Below are 15,489 nucleotides of genomic sequence, written 5' to 3'. Positions count from 1 at the left end.
TTGCTTAGTTGCTGAGGCTCGTTTTGAACTTGTAATTTTCCTGCCTCAGCTTCCAGAGTCGCTGGGATTACAGGCATGCTCCACTTGGCCATAGGAAGCAATTTCTATAATACTTAGTACACTGTTTTATACAATAAAATTTTTATTGAATATCTTTACTTTTTACATAATCAGAATTTTCTCTTTGTAAGCTTTGCTACTTACATTTCTTCATATGCCAACAATAAAGATTTTGTGGTCACATACTAGTTCGTTTTTCTTCTCTTCTCACCCTCCATTCCATTTCTGGCTTGAAGACAATGAGAATATTTGAAGTGTTGCCCTAGAAGGGCCACAAGGAAAAGAACAAGTTTCAAGAGAACACTTTTATTAAGCTCACTCTGACCTTAAGAACTCTGCCTCATTTATAAAATGTTTCAGCTGTCAGTCATTTTTTTTGTCTGAAAAATGAACTCACAAAAAATTGGTACATATAAATCCTGTATACATTACTGAGTTGGTTTTTATATACATAATTCTACCTCATCTTCTTCCATAAATTACTTGAAGCACATTACTAAGATATAGACATTACTAGGTGAAAGAAATATTTGACAGAACCAGGGAGAGGAGAGTTTAGTGGAAGGAGAACAATGTGGCTAATAAGACTAATATTTAAGGGGGTGGGGTCGTGGCTCAGCGATAGAGTGCTCAGCTAGCACGTGTGAGGCACTAGGTTTGATCCTCAGCACCACATAAAAATAAATAAAATAAAGGTATTGTGTCCAACTACAACTAAAAAAAATTTTTTAAATTAATATTTAAGCTTGTATTCTATCAGATCCAGAACGGTTGTCAAAGGCAGGACAGAAATTTGAACCTAAGCTTTTTAGTCACAGAAAAGAAGAGACAGCAATCATTTTAAGGGTTTCCGGTGTTCATAAGATAAAAATCAACTGGGTTATTTGTTTTTGTTTTATTTTTATAGATGCGCAGTTTTTCTTGAATTTTAGTCCTGAGGGAAATCCTGTTTCCTCTTAAAATTGATGCAGTAAGCTAACTGGAAATTCAGTGTTATAAAGACTTGTACCCAGATTCCCTCAATGGAAACTGCTGGCACAATGACAAAGCAAAGTGCATTAAATTGATTCTACAAACCATCAAAACTTTTCTGTTCACTTGAATACATAGGCCCTCAGTGGTCTGCTGAATTCAGGATAGCAATTAGATGATGTCTCCCTGGGATAAATATCAGACAGTATAAGGCTTCAGACCTCTTTCTCAAGTTGTGCCACCCACACTGGTCCCAGAACATTTCCCTTAGTTACTCTCATTGTTTGGACCACTCTTTGTCCAGATCTTTACAAGGCTTAGATATTCAATTGTTTTTTTTTTCTTTAAATTTTCAATTGTTTACATCATTCTATTCTCAGCTAACTTGTACTTCTTTAGAGACATCTTTCCTGACAACTATATCTGAAGGTTTATCCAGAACCCCTCAATCTGTACTGTGCATAGGGACCACCTAGAGATCACATTTTAAAGTAGATCTGACTCAGTGATTCTGACATACAACCTGAGTTCTGCATTTCAAGCAAGCTCCCATGTTCCATGAAAGAAACTTCTGTTATGAAAATGAGAGCATCTAACAAAAGTGGCATATGGCCCAATGCCACTTACACCTCTTTATAAAAGCTAGCAAAGAAAGTATGTAAGGACAGGGCTAAACAATATTGAGCAAATTCTAACAGGTGGCCAAATAAGTGATTAAAGATCAGAACTCCTACCTCCTATTTCCATGCATGGCTGTAAGAATTTTAGCCTAGAAAAACAGGCATTATACACCAAGACCATGGAAAAATTTTAACATAACACACAAAAGCAGTGTAAACAGGGCTGGGGATATATCTTGGTGGGTAAAGTGCTTGCCTCGTATGCACAAGGCCCTGGGTTCAATCCCCAGCACCACCACCACCACCACCACCAACAACAACAACAAAAAACAAAACAAAACAAAACAAAACAATGTAAACAATTGAAAATCTAAAGGAAAAAAAAAAAAAAACAATTGAAGACCTAAGAAGAAATATATCAGAAGATTCAGTCCAGTCTTGTTTTTACTGTATGTAACTCACTTTTTTGGTGTTCATTCACATAATGAGACACATACAAGCACTTAAGCGCCAAAGTTTAGAAAACTATCCTGTCAGTTCTCATATTAGGAATATAAAGGTGGCAAAACTACACACACTCAGTTTGTCTGAGTTAATTTTTATTTCCAAGCAGTAGTGATTAACTTTCCATGAACTAAAAAATAATGTTAGCCTGCAGGGGGAAAAAAATCAAAGTTCACATTAGCTATGCTATTAATTAACCTACAAAATTTTGATGAGCCTTTTGAATATGCTAATTTCATAAGATTGTCTCACCTCAAAATAGGAATAAAATATAAGAATGGAGACAAAAAGATTCCAAAATCCAAATTTCTTTGTTTAATAAATTCTGGAAGTTGGTTCTCCTTTTTTGCCTGGCCATGAATGAGAAAAAAAAGTGTAATATAGATCAAGACACTTCATTCCCAATAGTTTTGGGCTTCTTAGAACTCCAGTTTGTCGTTAGGATTAGTTGATTCAATTATATTCAACAAATATTCTTCAACTATGAGAAAAACAAAAATGAACCAAATATAGTCTCTGCCCTCCGGGAACTCACAGTTTTACAGGGCATAAAAATAAATCATGTTGGAAATAGATGCATGTACAAATGTGAACAAAATGCTCTGGGAACACAAGAGGAGAGAATAAAAAGTGGGTTCACAAATCAATTATAAAATTGTTGAACAAAAGAAAAAGAAAGGAGGTGATAGTCAAGTTAGATCTAAAACAACAGCCATGATGTTTAAAGGTAAAAAGTAAAAGCTTGCAGGATGTAAGTTAAAGAAATCCTGTGAAAACACATACAAAGGACAAAAGTAGGATGGGACCAACTTGCAGATTCAATGGCTCAGAAGAGGATAGGGGAGGCAGCATTAGTGTAGATGCATCTGAAAAGCCAAGTTGGAACAGAAGAAGTGGCACAAGCCTGTAATCCCAGTGACTTGAGAGGCTAAGGAGGAGTATCATCAGTTCATAAACCAGCCTCAGCAATTTAGCAAGGCCTTTAGCAACTTAGTGATACCCTCTCTGAAACCTGAAAAATAAAAAGGGCTGGGGATATATGTGACTCAGTGGTTAAGTGCCCCTAGGTACAATCCCCAGTACCAAAAAAAAAAGCCAAGTTGGGTCCAGATTTAGGGGACAAAGTTTCAGGATTCACTGACATTGGCTCTAGGGTGCTAAGAAAGATAGCAATGTAGGGGCTGGGATTGTGGCTCAGTGGTAGAGTGCTCGTGTGGCATGCATGAAAAACTGGGTTCGATCCTCAGCACCACATAGAAATAAAATAAAGATATTGTGTCTACCTAAAACTAAAAAACAGATATTAAAAAAAGGAAAAGAAAGATAGCTGGGGTTGTGGCTCTGTGGTAGAGCACTTGCTTCACATGTGTGAGCCACTGGATTTGATTCTCAGCACCACATATAAGTAAATGAATAAAATAAAGGCCTATCAACAACTAAAAAAATATTTTTTAAAAAAGAGAAAGATAGCAATGTGAGAATGGCTTTGGCATAAATGCCAAGGAGAAGGACAATGGAAGTTAGAGAGCACTCAATGACAGTGAGCCCTTCTAATCAAGGGATCTTGGACAGGTGGGACATACTGCTTCAAACACCCAGGGGAGGGTTACTGTGGCTATGGCAGCAGGAAGGGAAAGGAAACATAATTTACAAAAGGAGTGAATGAAAGGGGAAAGCAAGAGAAGGGGAGTTTAGAAATCAGAGTCAGCTGGTATAAACTTTGTGCCACCCTTTCTGGACCCTGGTCATTTCCATTGTAAACAGACGCCCTGGACTAAAGGATATGTGAAATTTCTCTCAAGATTGCTAATTCTACACCTCTCTGTGGTGTTTCAAATTATGAACAAATGTGATAAAAGAATGCAAGGGGCTTGAGGTGGGTGCTAGGTCATCTGAAAATAAGTTCCTGAACTAACAGATGCCAGAATTGGGAGAAAAAAAACAAAACCTCAAGACTCAGGGACAGAAAAGCACACAAAGAAGGAAAACTTTCTTAGGATATGATAGGGGTGAAAAGGAGGCAGTGGAAGTGGCAGAAGATTAGATCTTAATACAGGGATCTTTGGAACAAATTTTGAGTTGGAATAATAGATGAGCAGGCTCAAGGGCCACAAAGCAGAGTTGAGCCTCTGGGCTGCTCCCTCCCACCTCCCTATTCTGGAGTCTTCTACCCTTTATATCTGCTGACATCATGGCATTCCCTTCCCTTCTGCTGCTTCTTCTGTGTTCCATAAACTGAGCAGAATTGCTTCCATCTATTCTGTTTTCCTGGACTTCAAAGCTCAATGGTCCAATACCGCTTTCTCTTCTTCACACCCTATAGTCAATGGCTAGAAACCTCTGTGGCTTCACTTCCTGAAGGTTTCCTCAAGCTTGTCCTCACTTCTGTATTTGCTGTGGCCATTATTGAGGCACCTCTGTCCTCTCCCTGACTCATCACTGGTTATGGCTGGAGCCTCAGCCCCAGGCCCTTTTATACTCATGCACTGCGCTGGTTCCTATAAGCAAATCTCAGTGTGCATCTCTTTCCTTAAAACCTTAGCTGGGCCCAATGCAGTGGTGCACACCTGTAATCCCAGCAGCTTGGGAGGTCAAGGCAGAAGGATCGCGAGTTCACAGCCATTCTCAGCAACTTAGTGAGGCCCTAAGCAATTTAGTGAGACTGTCTCTAAATAAAATACAAAAAAAGGTTGGAGATGTGGCTCAGTGGTTAAGTGCCCCTGGGTTCAGTCCCCAGTACCAAAAAAAAAAAAGCCAAAAAATAAACCCACAAAAAAACCTTAGCTAGCCTGTCATTGGTCTCCTGATGAAGTCCAAACTCCTTAGCAGAGCCTGTAAAAGCCCTTGTCATCTGGTCCCACCCTGATTCTCCAGCTTCTCCCAATCCCTCCATTCCAATCGCATTCTATGGCCATCCCCAAGCAACATACAAATGTTGTGCTTTATGTGTTGATACAGGTTCTTTATGTGTTGATACGGGTTCTTTTTCAAGTCATCTTTCCCCTCTTCTCTCATGTTGGCCTGTCTTGTAAGACCTAGTCTGACTGTCCCCTCCTCCAGAAATTCTCAACAATGCTTCAAAATCCAATGTAGTCAGTGTTCCTTTGACACTCAGCAGATTTTTTAAATAAAAATTAGTATTGTCCTTACTTATTTGTGGACTTTCATAATTATACTCCTCAAAGATACTCATCCCAGCTCACTGAAATGGTGCTACCCAGGAAGCAGATGCTTAGTGAAGATTTGTCTAAGATCAAATTCAGTTAACTTGTGTAAAGTGCCCAGTTAGTAACAGAATACACCAGATAATTAATCACAAAGGCTCAGTGTGAAACTATTAGTTTTAGAGTGAACCCTAAAATGATATAAGCTTAAGGATGTAGTGAGCAAGTCAAGCTTCATCATGATAGTTTAAATAAGAAGACTGTATTTACTGTACTTTGTAACTCTGGGCTCCCTTCCCCCATAAATCAAAGTAGTTCTTGCATTATGAATAACTTCCTACATGTACTGAAGAGATTGAAATTGAAGCAGCTGGGAAAAAGAGAGGAAACAACCCAATCAAACTTTTATTCTCATCTTTTCCCCTCAAACTGTGAACATGTTATATAGTTTATTACTAGTATTGTTATACTTAGCTTTTATTGAGTGCCTATCATGTTCCAGGAAATATATAAGTACATAGCATACAGACCTTACTTGATGCTCACAAAATCTAGCAACTTAGAAAGATCTTGTCTCAAAATAAAAATACCCATATTACAGGTAAAGTAATACTAAGCAAGATTTTGCAACAAGAGCTAGTTCTCACCTCACTCAGATGAAGCCAAGATGAGCAATCCTGTTCCTAGATGCTACTAATCCTTAAAGTTGCTGTGACAGTTCTTACATAGCCAGTTCATGCCCATAATTAGAATATATGTCACCTAGTCTTTAATTTGCTATTTGCTATTGTTCCAATCTTATTTAAAATATAAAGTTATTATGAAGACCCCATCTCCTAAGCAAGAATTTTCTTGATCCTATTGTCAATTATTCTTATTTTCCAACTAAATCTTTTGGAACTGCACGATACATTGAAAGCCACACAAACTCCATTTTACCATCAAAAATCTGTAATTTCCTATTATTATTATAAACAATCTTTGAGCACTTATTCCATGCAAGGATTAACTATTTAGGTGTTAATGCAAAATAGTGAATGGAATGCATGGTGATATGGCAATGGCCAGGTACATTAGTTAAAGGAGTTTTCAAACAGTCCCATTGTAATAAACTGGAAGATGTCATGGAAACTGAGGGCTGGCAGGACCTCCCTGAGGACAAAAAGAAGGGAGAGGTGACTACCTCCTCAAGAAATATTTGTGGAAATCAACCCATTGCTCCCAGGAGGAAAGTACTGCAAACATATAGACTCATCTTATAAAGGAGCATTGGAAATCTAGCAGTGAAATGTTTACTTAAAAAGGGACAGCTAGCCCTGTTGTGCCAACCAGTAATCCCAGCGGCTTGGGAGGCTAAGGCAGGAGGATCGCAAGTTCAAAGCCAGCCTCAGCAATGGCGACATCCTAAGATACTCACTGAGACTCTATCTCTAAATAAAATACTATAGGGCTGGGGATGTGACACAGTGGTTGAGTGCCCCTGAGTTCAAATTCCTAGTACCCACCCGCAAAAGAAAAAGAAAAAAAAAAGGAAAGGAACATTTTGACAGGGCGTGGCCATTCACATTGTGTGGCCTGGAGCAACTTAGGAAGATCTTGTCTCAAAATAAAAAAATTTAAAAAGAGCTGGAAATGTGGCTCAGTGGTAAAGCCCCTGGGTTCAATCCTTGGTATTCAAAAAAAGGGGGGGGGGTGTGGGAGACCAACCTTGCACATGACTGAGTCACACTCTCCGGCTGGGTGCTGAGGCACTCAGTCACAGAAATGTGGCAGAGCTTTCCCTACCCTTCTTGGGTTTCAGGGCTGGTGTCTGTGTATGGGTGTGTCTTGCTACAGCCCCATGGGTGGAGCTATGCTCACCTGTTCCTTTGTAATATAACCCCTTGCCAGGTTTAAGATAGAATCTTCCATGGAAGTGCCTTGTGTGTGTCCCCTCCTCTTACTTGCCCTTGGGTGTGGTCTACCCAGGTGTCAGTCAACCTGCTGACAGTGGACATCATGAAGATAGACTCAGCCCCCTGAAACCTGACCCCTTGCCTCATTTGAATAGCTTCTCCTCAATAAAAGGGGTCAGCGTGTGCTCTCGCTCTCTCTCTTCCCTTGGACCCTTAAGGTCAGAGGAGCCGTCACAGCAACCCAGAAGAAAAAGGTATTTGTGTCTCTTATGTGGTTATTTTGCACAGCCCAGTTAGCCCAGTTTACCTGGAGTGACCCCTGAGCCTTTTAGTCATGAACAGAAACTTGGCAGGGGGGGATAGTTAAAGGGGGTAAAATCTAAGTACAAATTTCATATTAAAAATTGTATCTATATTGTATGTATAATTGTTAACATATGGATGATAGCTTAAAGATTGTAGAATCATTTTGTTACCTCTTTATTATTCATAATAATTGGGATAATTATTATAAAACTTTTGAAGTTGTTTATTCTGTACACATCAATATCATTTCAATTAAACTGTGACAAATCACTTTAAAAAATTTTTTTTTTTTTAGTTATGGATGAACAGAATACCTTTATTTATTTATTTTTATGTGGTGTTGAGGATCGAACCCAGTGCCTCACATGTGCTAGGTAAGTGCTCTACCACTGAGCTACAACCCCAGCCCTGACAAATCACTTTTGATTAAAAAAAAAAAAATCTACAATTTCGAATCTAGAGAGCTGCCAAGTGGTACTAAGTAATTTAGATGTTGACTGGGATGTAGCTCAATGGTAGAGTGCTTGCTCAGCATTCATAAGGCCCTGGGTTCAATCCCTAGTACCACAAGAAAAAAAAATTTAGATGCCAGTTTTAAAAGTATAAGATTTCCAATCCTTTAAAAGATTTTCATATTCAGTGATTAAATGTTTTATTTGATTTCTTTTAATGTGTAACAGCCAGATACAGTTCCTAAAACTCCATAAAAATTAATGGAGTAATATCACACTTGAAATGGTTTTAATAGTTTTCTCTACTAGTTTTAGATGCTATAAGTATAATAAATTTCTGTTTGTGACAATGAAACAGTATAAATAGGGTCAAATTTAAAAGGGACAGCAGTCCTCCCTGACTCTTGCTTTATGGCTGGTAAATGGAGCCTACATATACCTGTGTGCTTTTACAACTTTCAGAAACTTTAAAATGCATCTTGCATGAATCAAAAGAACAACACCCATGTTTTTATTTCATGTGATCTTATATTTTATTTACCCCCAGAGCAGTAGATCAATAGTTATGTACCCAGAAACTGCCTTGTGCTGTGGAGTATAAAAAAGAGAGAAATCAATTTCTTTTTCCTGTCTCAGGAGACTGAGTGACCTTTTGGGTTGCTCATGGCAACAGTAATCTAAACTTTTTATTTATGCTCTCTAAACTCTGAATGTTTGGAAGCAAATAGTAACATATTCACAATAATTGAAACTGCTTTGTTTGTCATCATTATCATAGTTACTAATAAGTTATGAAGCCCTTATATGTGAACTTCCTGAAATGAGTTTATGAAGCAAGATATACAGACATAAATCCTCTGAAGTTTACTACTTTTTGGACATCAAACCAAACACTAAATTTGTGCAAGTTTTGAAAAGTGTAAGAAAATTAAGACAGTTTGTTGAGAACTCTGCTATCTAGTTCTAATGTTTGCCACCCGCACCTCTATCTGCAGTGCGGGTGGCAAATATTTTCTCCCATTCTGTAGGCTCTCTGTTCACATTCTTGATTGTTTCCTTTGCTGTGAAGAAGCTTTTTAGTTTGATGCCATCCCATTCATTGATTCTTGATTTTACTTTTTGCACTTTAGGAGTCTTGTTGAGGAAGTCAGTTTCTAAGCTGACATGATAGAGAGTTGGGCCTACTTTTTCTTCTAGTAGGAGCAGGGTCTCTGGTCTAATGCCTAGGTCCTTGATCCACTTGGATAAACTCATTTATTTTTAGTCTAAGTTAATAAAGAGAATATTTGTGACTATGAATTTTCCTCTGAGTACTGCTCTGACTACATGGCATAAGTATAGCTATAATGATCTCATGAGTATTAATTTTCAAGATGGTCTATAATTACAGTTTTATTTTTCTATAACCCAATATTTATTTAGAAAATTATTTTCTAAATCTTTAATACTTTTCAGATTTAACTATAAATACATGTATATATCATATTTTAAATACTATTCTTATTAATATCAAGCATTTTAATGAATTTTAATCTTAGAATTTATAAGAGGAAGTCTTAGAGTTTACCTTTTGATCTCCAAATATATTTTATAAATAACTTCAAATAAGCATCTGTCAATATTCTTTGTAAAGAAATTATGAATGAATGCTGCACTATTAGAGTAAATTTTTATTTTTACAACAAAAATATTATCTATGATTTTCATATTACTTTAAAGCAGATATATACAATGGGTATGAAATGGAAATTTAAAGTAATAAAAGTTTTATATCAGGATAAAGCAAACTTCTACCCATGTGCCAATGTGCTCATATATTTAGATTTAACAACAAGGAAAAAAATTGTCAAATCAGTGGCCCAAACTGGCATAATTCAAAATAGAAATTTCATAGATCCTGTTAAGTGGATAGAAAAATAAAAGTTCAAATGACAAATAATGAGATGCTGCCAATAACTTGATTTCAAATATGAAGATGACACAAGTTGTTACATGGAAGGTACTAAAAACAAATTCATTGTTAAGTAGCTTGATGGAAGACTGGGGGTGTAGCTCACTGATAGAGCACATGCTTGGCATGCATGAAGCCTTGGGTTCAATCCCCAACATACACACACACACACACACACACACACACACACACACACACACAGAGTCTCAATAAATAGATGGAAAACGGAACTAGATAGTGGAGTTCTCAACAAATTATCTTATCTCACACTTTTCAAAACCTTGTACAAATTTAGTGTTTGTTTTGATGTACAAAAAGTAGTAAACTTCAGAGTATTCATGTCTGTATATCTTGCTTCATAAACTCATTTCAGCAAGTTCACATATAAGGGCTTCATAACTTATTAGTAACTATGATAACAATGACAAACAAAGCAGTTTCAATCATTGTGTATATCTCCAGGATATACAAAGAACTGAAAAAGTTAACACCAAAAAAAAAAACAAAAACAAAAACAAAAACAAACAAAAAAAAAAACCTAATCAATAAATGGGCAAAGGAACTGAACAGGCACTTCACAGAAGAAGAAATATGAATGGTCAACAAACATGAAAAAATGTTCAACATCTCTAGCAATTAGAGAAATGCAAATTAAAACTACATTGAGAGGGCTGGGGATACAGCTCAGTCGGTAAGGTGCTTGCCTCATATACACAAGGCCCTGGGTTCAATCTCTAGCATCACCAAACCAAACCAAATCAAACCAAAACCCTCAAACTGAGATTTCATCTCACTCCAGTTAGAATGGCAATTATCAATAATACAAGTAAAAATAAATGTTGTAGAGGATGTGGGGGAACAGGTACACTCATACATTGCTGATGGGTATGAAAATTGTTGCGATCACTCAGGAAAGCAATGTGGAGATTCCTCAGAAAACCTGAATGGAACAACCATTTGACCCAATTAATTCCCACATATATGCAAAGGTCTTAAAATCAACATACTATAGTGATGTAGCCACATCAATGTTTATAGCATGTCAATACACAATAGCTAAGCTATGGAACTAACCTAGGTGCCCTTCAACAGATGAATGGCTAAAGAAAATGTGGTACATATACACAATGGAATATCACTCAGCCATAGAGAAGAATGAAATTATGGCATTTGCCAGTAAGGGGATGGAACTGGAGACTCTCGTGCTAAGTGAAATAAGCCGATCTCCCCAAAACAAAAGCTGAATGTTTTCTCTGATAAGTAGATGCTAACATACAACGGAGGGGGGAAAGTGGAAGTTCACCAGATTGGAGGGGGGTTGGGGGGGGACGGAGGGTGTATGGGAATAGGAAAGACAGTAGAATGAATCAGACATAACTTTCGTATGTTTTTACATGAATACACAATCAGTGTTAACTCCACATCATGTACAACCACAAGAATGGGAAGTTATATTCCATATATGTATGATATGTCAAAATACACTCTACTGTCATGTAAAACTTCAAACAACAAATAAAAAATTTAAAAAATAAATGAATTCATTAGTCAACACAGAGTTATAAAAAGAACATCAAAACAAGTACAACAATTAGAAAAAGGACTTAATAAATACAAATAAAATGGATGAATTTAAAAAAGAGATAATAGAAATGAAAATTAATCCCAAAGCATGTTCTTTGAAAAACTAATAACACAAAATGTTATTTGTCTAAAAAATAATTTTATTCTTCCCATTTAAGATCTGTATTTATAAAAATATTGTATTTGAATTATACTTTAAATAAGATAATTATATTTTGCCAATTTTAAAACAAGAAAAATAACTACAAAAAGCAGCAAAAATTCTGGCAAGTCTAGTGGAAAATGAAGAAATTAACATATTCAGCAGTAAATATGGAGAGGACATAGCAACAAATATAGGTATTTTATGGGAAATATTCTAAAATGATCATGAGAATACTGGGAAATCTGAATGAATTAAATTATTAGAAACTGAAAAAATCTAAATAGATTTAGAAAGAAGTATGAAATATAAAATAACAATAGAAGAAATGGAAAGTTTTCAGAGAACTCACCCCAAATATGCTTTTTGCAGATGATTTACCTAAAAGTTTTCATTTTCTAAAAAAATATTTAATTTTTTTAGTTCTAGTTGCACACTCTCACGTGCTAGGTGAACACTCTACCACTGAGCCACAACCCCAGCCCCTAAAGGTTTTTATTTCTTATGCTTTTTAAAGTATTTCTAAGGACAAAATGCTGGAAATATACCTGTACCATATTCTATGTGGTATATAACAATAGAAAAGTTTAAGAATGACCACATGTAAAGAAACCTACATGCAAGTCTTCTTATGAAACCAGATCTAAAAATCCTGGGGAAGGGGAATAGCAAAATAAGTCCACTAGCATATTTAAAACAATACAAATAAAAATTTTAAAATAATCAAATAAAATGGTTTATTTAAGGGTTCCAACAATGTAAAGAAATTTATTAGTACATTGCACCAAATGCTAAAAACCCATTGGTCATACTAACAGATGCTGAAAAGACAGTTAAATTTCAACTACTGATAAAAATAATTTTAGTAAACTCGGGGGTAAAAGGATATTTTAATCGTAAGACACATCATAATTTAACAGTGACTCACCAGATTCTGTGGAGGAGAAACATTCCCATTAGGATAGAAGACCTCACCCTGTTCTATTAGTTCCACTACAATACAATGAAAACAAGTATTAGATATTACTGTTGGAAAGTAGTAGGGGAGAAACTTAAAAGTATGTGTAGACGACATGAAATGCAGGGCTGCTTTCTGGGAAAATGAAAGAGAATGATCACAAATCAAATTGAAAAGTGAACTCAACATCGGCAAAAAGTGTGCACGTACAAATTTGTGCAAAAAAAATTGAGAACAATAAATACTTCAGCAGAAAAAAAGAGTAAAAGATAAAATATACAATTTATAAAGAAGGAAATACATATGGCCATTCAACATGTAAAAATGTTCAGCTTTACTATGTAACGCAGAATTGCAAATCTGAGCAGGATTTATACTTCTGTGCCATTTGTTTTGCCAAAATATGAATTTTGAGGACCAATGAAGCATACTGGAAAAGGGACACTCCTATAGTGCAAAAATTATGCACAATGACATAACTCTTCTGAAAAAAAGACATGTATAAAACCTTACATTTTTGCATATTGTTGGACCTCCAAATTAAAATTTATAAAATTTATATATTTTATTAATAGACATGTGAAAAAAATGGTTAGGCTGCAGAATATTTACAATAGCACTATTTATTTTAATGAAAAAAAAACCCAAAATAACAAATTAGATTTTAAAAATTTGAGAGATCTGTCAGGTGCTGTGACATAAGCCTGTAATCCCAGCGGTTTGGGAAGCTGAGACAAGAGAATCGTGAGTTCAAAGCCAGCCTCAGGAATGGCGAGGCTCTGAGCAACTCAGTGAGACCCTGTCTCTAAATAAAATACAAAATAGGCCTGGGGATGTGGCTCAGTGGCTTAGTGTCCCTGAGTTCAGTCCCCAGTAACCCCCACCCCCCAAAATTGAAAGATCTGTAAATGAATGCAGTATTAGACAACCATTAAAACTATATTATGGAAGAATATTTAAGGATCTGGAAATTCATCCAAAATACACCATTAAGTTCAATAAAGAAGAGGACAGAACAGTATAATAGTATGATCTCAGTTTTGTTTTTAAGAAGAAATGTATCTAGGGGTTGGGGTTGTGGCTCAGTGGTAGAGCACTTGCCTAGCACATGCGAGGCCCTGGGTTCGATCCTCAGCACCACATAAAAATAAATAAAATAAAGATACTTAAAAAGATATAAGCATAATTTTAAAAAGAAGAAGAAGAAATGTATCTATAGCTGAGCATTGTGGTGCATGCCTATAATCCCAGCAACTAGGGAGACTAAGGCAGGAGGATTACAACGTCAAAGTCAGTCTTGGCTATTTAGGGAGACCCTAACTCAAAAAAATGAAGGGCTGAGGATTTAGCTCAGTGGTAAAGTGCTCCTGGGATCAATCTTCAGTATTCCAAAAAATCTGCGTTTATACACATTCATACAAAGGAAAAAACAAGGCTGAAAACATAGGTTCTAAGTATTTAGAAAACATTAGCCTTGGTCATTGATGCTGGTAGAGTTACAAGTGTTTTTAACTTTCTTCTTTTTGCTTCTCTGCATTTCCTAGAAAGGATTTCTCTTGCTGTTTCAAAACATATGAGATAACAAATTGAAAAAAATCATAATTCAAAGGGGGAAGATATTTCCTTCTCAAAGGAATTACACTAAAACTTAGTATTTTGTTGTCTTTGATCCTAGTCATGTACTTGGCTCAATAAAAAGCAAATGAGACATGATCCTTTTGCTAAGAGTGGCTAAAATATTGCTGAATCACATTTCTGTGTCCCCTACCTGGCTTTGATGCAAATAAAATACTTTGTTACAATCTCTATCTCTGTAGGTATTGACTTTTCTTTCCCCAGTTAACTTCATTCAGTCTGCATTTTTTTCAGGGTGGGGTAGTTAAGTGAGCTCTTCTAGGAAATTTCCACTACAGGTCACAGTGAAATTGCCACACTGGCTGGGCTGACTCTGGGCAGCCCCTCCCTGTGGTGCAGCTTTTTTTTTTTTGTACTAAGGATTGAACCCAGGGGCGCTTAAACACTGAGCCACAACCACAGCCCTTTTTAATATTTTATTTAGAGTCAGGGTCTCACTAAGTTGCTTAGGCCTTGCTAAATTGCTGAGGCTGACTTACAACTTGTGATCCTCCTGCCTCAGCCTCCCTAGCCCTGTTGTACAGCTTTTCCTGACTTTGTCCTTGAAGCTAGAAGAGAAGGAGATGAGAAAAAGCTTCCTCAGTTAGGTTGAGATAACAGGAATGGGTCATCTCAGTATGTTAATACTCAGACCATCTCTGAGGTTTTGTTGCAATTTCCGTTTGGATTTATGGGGATGAGACACTCTATGTGGTGGACCTGGGTTCCATTGTAGTCAGCCTAGGCAGTAAACCCATTCCACTCAAGGCATTGCTGCCAATTTGGACACAAGATCCTTGGTTCTCTCACAGGTCAGGTGATTATAATAACTGAGGTGTTGTTTTGAGGCTTAGCAGAATAATCCAGTGAGCCTAGTTCATGGTAGGTAGCTCTAGGTCACAGTTGTGTAGCTGTACTGACCAATGCAGTCACTAGCTACTGTGGCTAAACTATATTAAATGCTACTAAACAAAAAGTTCAATTTCTCAGCAGCACCAGCCCCATTTCAACTGCTCTACAGCCACCTATGTCTAGGGGCTACATACTGGGTAGCACAAGCACAGCGCATTTCCATCATCAAATGGTATTTAATTTAGGGCTAGGATGCAGCTCAGTGGTAGAGTGCTTAGCTAGCATGTGGAAAGCCTGGGTTCCATCTCCAGTGTCACAAAAACAAAACAAAGAAGCAGAATGGTCCATTGGGCAGCACAGCTCCATATCACTAACTTGTATTTTCAATAATGGCCAAACCCTAGGGCTAAACAAA

Source organism: Callospermophilus lateralis (assembly GCF_048772815.1).
Source record: "Callospermophilus lateralis isolate mCalLat2 chromosome X unlocalized genomic scaffold, mCalLat2.hap1 SUPER_X_unloc_1, whole genome shotgun sequence".
Classification (NCBI taxonomy): Eukaryota; Metazoa; Chordata; class Mammalia; order Rodentia; family Sciuridae; genus Callospermophilus; species Callospermophilus lateralis.
Note: the sequence above shows the minus strand (reverse complement) of the source record.